Source organism: Filicampus tigris, chromosome 16 (genome assembly GCF_054856515.1).
Source record: "Filicampus tigris isolate MCC_2025a chromosome 16, RoL_Ftig_1.0, whole genome shotgun sequence".
In the NCBI taxonomy this organism is placed as follows: Eukaryota; Metazoa; Chordata; class Actinopteri; order Syngnathiformes; family Syngnathidae; genus Filicampus; species Filicampus tigris.
In genome coordinates, this window is record NC_141232.1 from 16,632,328 (window position 1) to 16,641,781 (window position 9,454).

At 40.8% G+C, this 9,454-nt stretch overlaps 1 long non-coding RNA gene across 1 annotated transcript; it reads left to right on the plus strand.

Moving 5' to 3' along the window:
- Positions 1-226: 226 nt before the first annotated feature.
- On the plus strand, positions 227-8,490 carry LOC147135012 (uncharacterized). The gene is made up of 4 exons (XR_015090238.1): positions 227-470; positions 7,550-7,759; positions 7,834-7,857; positions 8,347-8,490. It is a non-coding gene; the product is annotated as an uncharacterized LOC147135012 (long non-coding RNA).
- The last annotated feature ends 964 nt before the right edge of the window (positions 8,491-9,454 follow it).

The following is a 9,454-nucleotide window of genomic DNA, read 5'->3' on the forward strand; positions in this document are numbered from 1 at the left end:
GGTGCTTGGTTCATAGAGGATGGTCCTCTTTAGTCCGAGTAGCCGCAAGTCTCCCAGGAATTTGGTTTCCCATATCTCGTAATTCCTTTCGTCTCCGTCGAAGCACAAATGGTTCCACCGGTTTCCTGCATCCCTTCTGGGCCGATAACCTGTTGGTTGTGACATTTTAAGGGTAGGAATACCGAGGTAACTCGTACATTTCACGGAGGAAAAACAACTTGGACAACATCAGTAACTTTGACCGGAACAACAATCCGTTTATTTTTCCATAACACTTCCTGTAGTCTATTTCAGTGTAAGAGCGTACACGACACTATCAAAATAAAATATATAGACTAACAAGAAGAAAAAGAAGACGAATTCTAAGAAAAACTTATTTTATTGTAATGGGTACAGTTTAAGAGTAGGAAGCATTTTAATCCACCAGGATTGTACCTTTGGTACCAGTGTGACACGGGATCCTGGTTAAGGTAAGCACAACTTTAAAGTAAAAGTTTTAAGGCCTAGATACATCAATCTGACGTTGGACGTCGGTAAGCGTCGAGGCTTCTGATTGTGCCATCTGATTGATGTAGCGAACATTGTCGTAACATCGGACCTCATCAGGAGGCGTCTGGTGGGCGTTTCAGCATGTTGGATCAGCGTCGTGAGTCGTGACATTTGGTCACTCTGATTGGCTGTTAGCTAGCAAAACAGGGCATGGAGCATGGATGGGAAGTGATAAATGCGGATAAACAGTGAGCACGCCTTTGCTCTCTTAATTTTCTTATAAGTACAAGAGCGAGGGTTGACAATTTAAGTATTTCACGATACTGTGTCAAGAACTTGATGGTTTGCTTTGCGTGGGACTTCATCATGAGTAAAAAATATAACTGAATGCATTTACGTTTTTATAATCTAAAATAGCTTTCCGGTTGTTGTTTTCTAACCAGGAGGAATAGTGACTAATAATAGTGACGACGCTATAGAGGGGTATTACATCTTATGCATGCGCAGAGAGTACTTTAATGGTCAGCGTCGCTTTCTGTCATTGCGGTATATTTTTCCAGCGTGACGTACCGACAGTTGGCCCAATGCTGCAGGGGGTAAGCGTCGGTCACAGTTGGCCAACGTCGGATTGGTCTATCTAGACCAGGGGTCTCGAACTCCGGCCCTCGAGGGCCGCTGTCCTGCCTGTTTTCCATCTCTCCCTGCTGCAACACACCTGTTTCAAATGATCAGCTCATCAGCAAGTTCTGCAGGAGCTTGATCCTAATCCCGATCCTTTGAATCAGGAGTGTTGGACGAGGAAACCTCGAAGCCATGCAGTAGTTCGGCCCCCGAGGACTGGAGTTAGAGACCTTGATCTAGACCTTTTGGAGCGTCAGCAGGTTCCCACTTACCAATTGAATAGATTGGCAAATACGTGTAGGCTATGTGAAATGTCAAATGTACTGTATATGTGAGTGTAAAGCTGTTTAAAGCTGACACATTATGATGTACACAGTGCACTCCATTTACCATTTTAATCAAATCGGTTCAGGTAATGGATGGATGTTTCATCCGTCTGACTTATTTTTTGTCTTGTCCGGATTGACAATTGATGGACTGGCAGACCTTTGATGATTACTTGGGACGTAACGATTCACTCAAGCCCCGGTTCGATTTGATTTTCAGTTCCTAATTTTCGATTCGATTCGATTTTTAAAAAATTGCTACCATGCTTTTCCCTGTGCACTAGTGTGGTTCTGCAGCCATCCACAGACGCAATACGCAATGATGTTTGCCGCAAAAGCATAATTTGATTTACACATTCAAAATTTGCTTATGCATCTGTAATGAAAAAACATTTCAAGAGATCATACTCATTGGCGCTTTGATTGAATTTCCGGTTCACAAACCAGCCGGAGGAACGGCTGCACTTTTACCTTTTAATTTTTTACCTTCCTTTTTGAGGTCACCTCATGTTTTTATTCTACTCCATTTTACTATTCTATCTTTTACATTTTTAATTTTTGTGCACAGTTTTTTTGGGATGTCAACTTACGGACTCGCTCCTACCCGTGACCGGCCAGCTAGCATACGTACATCGGCAATACCCTATTCTGGGGCTAGTGCATAATGCCTCCCCATCACAGCGACAATTCGTACAGCTTGCTGGAAAAGGCAAACAAAACTATTGCTGAGCCGACAGAGGATGTCTTCTACCTGTCAGAAGAAAATCAATTGTCAAATGTCATCAATTCCACCCCCAGCTGACTTCTGTGTACTAATCACTCAGCCCAAGTTTTCCCTTCTTCTTCTTCTACTTCGAACCACAATAATTATCTCACTACCCACACTAGCTCTCCCTGCGGGCCCCAGTTATCATTACCACCCCCACCGGACAGCTTTTCCATTCAGATAATCACAGGCAGACGCTTCCTGCGCATTCACAATCCAAGTGGTTTTAACAGTCTTATATACAGTATGTAAATACTCATCATCAGTGCGACCATGAGCGCACGTCCAGCACAGACATTAACCTGGCAGTGCTGAATGTGCGCTCCCTTACAAGCAAAACTTTTATCATAAATGACCTGATTTTTGACAATTACCTACAGGGTATTCTTTTATCTGAGACATGGCTTGGTACAATAGATATTTATCCTTTGAACACCATGCCTTTGTTTTTAGCAGTCCTCCAATTATCTGTGTCACTGTTTACAGACCTCCCCATCATTCCACTTCTTTAATTAGTGACTTTTCAGAATTTGTATCGATTTTATATTCCACTTATAACAGAATTTTAATAACTGGCAATTTTAATGTGCATGTTGACGACACCTTGGACCCATTGTCCAGAGAATTTTTAAATCTTTTGAACTGCTTGGATTTTAAACAGCATGTTTCGCAGCCAACTCACAACAGAGGTCACACCTTGGATCTGGTTGTAACCTACGGCCTGTCTGTTGGTGTGTCCTCTGTTGTTGACCTGGCTGTGTCAGACCACTTCTGTGTGTATTTTAACATCGCCAGTTTTAATCATCAGGCAGCCCAGATGAGAAAAATGAGGAAACGCTACCTATTTTCGGAGGTGGCTGCAAATTTTATTGAGATTTGAAAGAGCACTCCTGCTCATATTTTACCTGCACCATGTGATTTTATTGTTGATCATTTTATCAGGAATCTAAAAACATCATTAGATCTAGCAGCTCCACTTTTAACCAAAACTAGAAAAATAAAGACTGTACCCCGGTGGAGAAATGATGCAATCAAGACATCAAAAAGAAAATGCAGGAGTGCGGAGAGGAGCTGGAGAAATAGTAAACTAATAGTGCACTATGAAATATTATGTAAACAACTCAAATGGTACAATAAAACAATAAAACTGGCAAGAACTTCATATTTCTCAAACCTTGTCACAGTTAATAAAAGAAACACCAGATTTCTCTTCTCCACCTTAGATCTTCTAACCAGCTCCAATTTTAATAAGTCCCCACAAAGACCAACAGACACTCTCTGTGAGGACTTTGCAGACCACTTCAGAAGTAAAATCTATGACATAAGATCCAGTCTTTTAGCCCGTCAAAACACAAGTTTTAATAAACCTGGACAGTCATTTTGACCTGAGGAAACACTGGAAAATTCTGGTTGATGCAAGGACACTTGGTCGAGTTTTATCCCAGGTAAATCGAACAACCTGCCTCCTAGATCCAATTCCCACATCTCTTTTAAAGACATTTTATGGATTTTTTTTGAGGAACAGATTTTAAATATAGCCAATTGCTCTCTTCAGACGGGTGTCTTCCCCGCAGCCTTTAAAACGGTGGTGGTGAGGCCCCTTCTGAAGAAGAGCAATTCGGACCCCAGCGTTTTTAATAATTACAGACCGGTATCCAACTTACCGTTTTTAAGTAAGATTTTAGAAAAACAGTTTTTTCACCAATTAAATAACTTTTTAAATACAAACAATATTTTAGAGAAATATCAATCTGGTTTTAGGATGAACCACAGTACAGAGATAGCCCTTTTAAGGATTTTAAATGACATCACATCTTTTGCAGACGTGAAAAAAAACACAGTTTTGGTGCTACTGGATCTAAGCGCTGCCTGCTTTTGATACAGTAGATCACCAATTTTTTTTAAACAGACTTAAAAACTTGGTGGGTATCTCTGGTACGGCTTTTAACTAGTTTTATTACTATCTCACGGGCAGAAATTTCTTCGTAAGCATGGATACTTGTTCCACCGAAACCCATGAAATTAAATGTGGCGTTCCCAAGGTTCAATTTTAGGCCCAATACTTTTGAATCTTTATATGCTTCCCCTTGGGAACGTCATCAGAAGACACAACATCAGCTTCCACAGCTACCCTGATGACACACAGCTCTACATTAGCATGTCTCCAGATGACACAGGACCTATTGATACCCTTTTAAGTTGTATTTTAGATATTAAGTCAAGGATGGCAGAGAATTTCCTACAGCTCAATCAGGACAAAACCGAGGTTTTAGTTATCGGCCCTGAAGGTCAGAGAGAGAAACTTTTACCAAAACTACAAGATTTTAAACCCTCATAATGTGTAAAGAACATGGCCGTCATTTTTTACTCTGAGCTCAGTTTTATTCCTCACATTAAAAATGTAACCAAGATCGTTTTTTATCACCTTAAGAATATTGCCAGAGCTGTTTCTCTCTCAGGCTAACACGGAGGTGCTGATGCATGCTTTTATTTCATGTTGTTTAGATTATTGTAACGCGCTGCTTTCTGGCCTCCCCAAAAAGAGTATTTCCTCCTTACAACTACTCAGCCGCTCGGGTGCTGACGAGAACCAGAGGGCGGGAGCACATTACACCAGTTTTGAAATTGCTGCATTGGCTCTCCGTGTGTTTCAGGATCGAGTTTAAGATACTTTTATTAGTTTGTAAATGTCTTAATAGTCTTGTGCCCACTTATTTATCTGATTTGCTTTTATCATACCAGCCCTCACGGATCCTGAGGTCCTCTGGCGCTGGCCTTTTAATTATTCCTAGGGTAAGGACCAAAGGCATTCAGCCATTTTGGTTCTCAACTTTGGAATAGCCTGCCAGAGGACGTCAGGTCCGCAGAGACTGTTGATATTTTTAAGCGGAAGCTCAAGACATATCTTTTTACTTTGGCTTTTAAATAATTGCTCTTAGTCTCTTACTACTCTAATGCAATTTTATTGTTTTCAATATTAGCTCCAGTGTTTCCTCAGTGTGTGTGTGTGTGTGCGTGTGTGGGTGTGGGTGTGTGTGTGTGTGCGTGTGTGTGTGGGGGTGGGTGTGTGTGTGTGTGTGTGTGAGTGCAAGTGTGCTTGTGGATATCTGTCTTTGTGTACATTATGAGGGGGGAGGGAAGGCGGGAGCAGATTTTCCTTTTTATGTTGTATCATGATGTTTTTAGTGTAGAGCACTTTGAGTTACAGTTTGTGTGTAAAAAGTACTATATAAATCAAATTTAATTTGATTTGAATTTGATCATTTTCTAAATTAATTTAACTAGCCCAATTTTTCGATTAATCGAATCGATTAATCAATCAATCGGGGCGAATCGATCTCACATCGATTTTCGATTAATCATTGCGTCCCTAATGTATGCTGACCGAAGCGTGGCTAAAATAACATGATGGACTGACTGACAGACAAGTAGAGTTTGGTTCGGCTTGAAAGAATGATGGATTGACGGATGACTGACGTGTATCCAGGCTGCCGACGCATGATGAATGACGGACCGTAAAACTTGAGTAAAATGCTCACCTCTGGTAGTTATTAGCCAACGTTCCGTCGCAATCGTCCACTGCCGGGGTTTTAGCTCACGTTCCTCTCACAGCCTCCAGCTCGGTATTTATTCTTCATTTTGCTTTTTTCAAGTTAAATTTGTTGTGTAACAAGTATTTAGAAGGGTGGGAACCAGCGAGTGAAAATTTAGTTGAACTCGCAGATGGACGGTCTTTTTTCTTGAAAGGAGAGTGCAGGGAAGTGTGCTATTACAGTTCCTAAAACCCTCTGCCCGGCTCCTGCGCATCCTCCCTTTTATTTTCTTAGGAGTCCCTGATTACAAAGGTGTTCCAGCTCTAAGGGAAAGGGTAGCGAAAGCAGCTGGAACACTCTGAACTTGTTTTGTCTATTTGGGTGTGTGTGTTTGTGTGTGATTTTGTGTGTGTGCGTGTGTGTGTGTGTGTGTGTGGGTAGGGGTGGGGGTGTGTGGGGGTGTGTGCGTGTGTGTGTGTGTGTCTGTGTGTGAGAGCCATTATCATACATATGTGGAAGCAAAGCACACCAAGCAAGTTGGGCCCAGATATGGAAAAAGCTAAAGCTAAACCGACAAGCTAATAAAGCTAACAAGCCTAATCATGAAAAATCCAACACATGAATCATGATATACATATATTATTCTTACAAAATGCTAAAACATCACTACTCGGTCTGATCCCCCATTTAATTCTCTGTGTAGTATTGCTGCACCTTCATCCACGTACGAGATCATTATCATAAAGACATGTCATGTTTGTCTCCACTTACTGTACACTGAAAAAATGGTGTGTTGAATTTACACCGTTTTATTTCGTGGTTGCACAAAATAAAATCATCTGGATCCAGATACATTTATTTAGTAGCTGTATAGTCTACTTAAAAATATATTTTAATCCAGTTGATTATATTTCATGCAACCATTTGACAAAATAAAATTGAGTACATGCAACACAACCTTTTTTTCACGGATACTGTGCCAATGGACTTCTCATATACTGACTCCGATTTTTTTTTTATGAGAGACGGCAGAACTACACTAAGACAAAACCCGCGTGGGCAAATTGAAGGTAATGAAAAGTGGTGTGTGGCTCAGAAACAGGGAGGAGACAGAGCGAAACTCGAGGTTCACTGAGATAACCCTGCTCCCGATCAGGTTAGGTTCAGAGTCTCTGTTACTGCAGGAACTGACCGGCAGCTTTGGTTACCACTCTCTCTGAAACCGACTAGAGTTTCCCCACTTTCTCTGGTTTTTGTTACCTCCCTTCTTGAAACAGAACAGTCAGAGTTTGCCTCATTTCAGGGTTAGACTCTGAGTTTTCAGTAAACCTGCTTCCTGAAATGGACCCCATATCAAAATGAATTCAATCAATGCTGAGTATGATCATCTCAGAGAAACCAGATTGGACAAGTGTGAAGGAGGGACAGATGGTGTATCAGTGTATTTAGGTAGGAGGCAAAGAGGACGATAAAAGAGAAAATTTCTGAAAGTGATGAGGGAAGATTTGCAGATTCAAATCCTTCTCAACCTACTCATTGCACACTAATTCCAAGACAATGAGTCAACATATTTGGGTGAGAAATGACCTGTAAGCCCACAGTAAAGTATTTCAGGTTCAGGAACAAAGACTGAACATCGTCTAAATTTGGAAATAAGTACAACTAAAAAAATATTAGCACTTCTCATAGTGAGGGCTCACAATGTGCTTCACATAGTTAAAATACAACAATACAATAATATAATGAATATCAGCATAATAAAGAAACAACAAAAAAGTACTAATATCTCTCTCCTGTCCTTTTGTTAACCACAGAGAAAAGGAATGGATTCGACAGCAAGACACTGAAAGGAACAACACAACAAATGAAATCAAAAAAGGAAAGAACAGGCATCGCTGTTTGAGCCTCCTCCATAGATATCGCTTCATGCTAAGTTTGAAATCTCAAGATCATAACATGCAGGACATCACTCCCGTTGGCTTCAGCAGCTGATGGTTGAATATAAGAATGACCATCAGCAGAATGTAAGCAAAAACTGCAGTATAGTAGTATAGGAAGCAACAATAGCAGTGGTGTTGATCATTTTACTGCATTGCAGAGGGCCCTTGGGTTCCATTACAAGGTAAGGCAAGGCAGCTTTATTTATATAGCACATTTCATACACAAGGCAACCCAATGTGCTTCATACAATCAAGGAAACAACACCTACAAGCTTTTGCAACCTCAACAGCTAATTAACATTTCGAAGCAAAGCAAAGAAAAGCAAAGGTAACTTACAAAAAACAGTAAAAGAACATGTATTGACAACATTTAAAAACATGAATAGCAAACTTTTAAAAACATTATCAGTAAAATAAATAAATAGGGCTGTTTGTTTGTTTATTGAACAGATAAACATCCATCCATTATCCGAACCGCTTATCCTCACAAGGGTCGCGGGAGTGCTGGAGCCTGTCCCAGCTGTCTTTGGGCAGTAGGTGGGGTACACCCTGAATCGGTTGCCAGCCAATCGCAGGGCACACAGAGACAAACAAACATACAGACTCAAAATCACACTTAGCAGCAATTTAGAGTGATTAATTAACCTACCATGCATGTTTTTGGAGTGTAGGAGGAAACCGGAGAACCTGGAGAAAACCCACGCAGGCACGGGGAGAACATGCAAACTCAACACAGGAAGCCCGGGACCGGAATCAAACCCACGACCTCTTCACTGTGTGGCGGACGTGCTAACCAGTCGGCCACCGTGCTGCCCGAACAGATAAACAGATAACAGAAAAAAATTGAGTATGAAGTAAAAAATGGTCATTCATGTAGTATGTCTCAACAAGAAAAGAAAAGGGAAAAAAGTCAATATATAAACCTACTCATATATGCAACTGCACCTACACGTTTACATGCATATGCCTACATACTGTACATAAGCACACACTGGCACATTTATGTATCATACTCTCATATTCAAATTAATATTTCATTACATTACACTCAATCTAACGCATTCCAAAAAATTCTGCATTTGGCCAATTAACCGACTTATAGCTGATTTATATAGTCGTTTTGTATTTTACTTTTGAACTTGTTTTCGATCACATTGAGTGATTCTCACATTTTCAGGTCAGTTTCAAAATTGAATGAAAACAAAACAAATGAAAGCCCAGTTCAGCATTGTTAAATAAATGAATGAATGAATGAATGAACGAATAGATAAATGCAACAATGAAAATGCAGAGGAGAGGAGTCTGATTGGCCACTGGCTTGTATTGCACATAATACTCTGATATTGTGCCGAGTCACATAAACCGATAATTGTAGTAATAAAGTTTTCATTGTGCAGGGATTAGGGATGTATGGGAAATTTACTGTGGGGACCACTGATAAAATGGCGCCATTCATGGAGCAGTCTTACCTGTAGACATACAGGACTGGTGAAGATTCACAGTGATGTCGATGCAGTTTTTAATCCGTGCCACGATCAGCTTCTTGAAGCACTTCATGACTATTGGAGTGAGGGCAAATTATATAGTCATTCAAACCTGACATTGCGGATCTCTTGGGTATGGAGATGACAGAGGCTTCAAACAGGTTGGGACAGCTGCCAGCAGGGACGTAGCCAGAAATATTTCAGTGGGGTGGCCAGGGTGACACAACATCTCAGTGAGGGCTGGCCAGGGGTGGCCGTGTATGCGTGTGTCATTCTTTATCATACCATTCGCAGG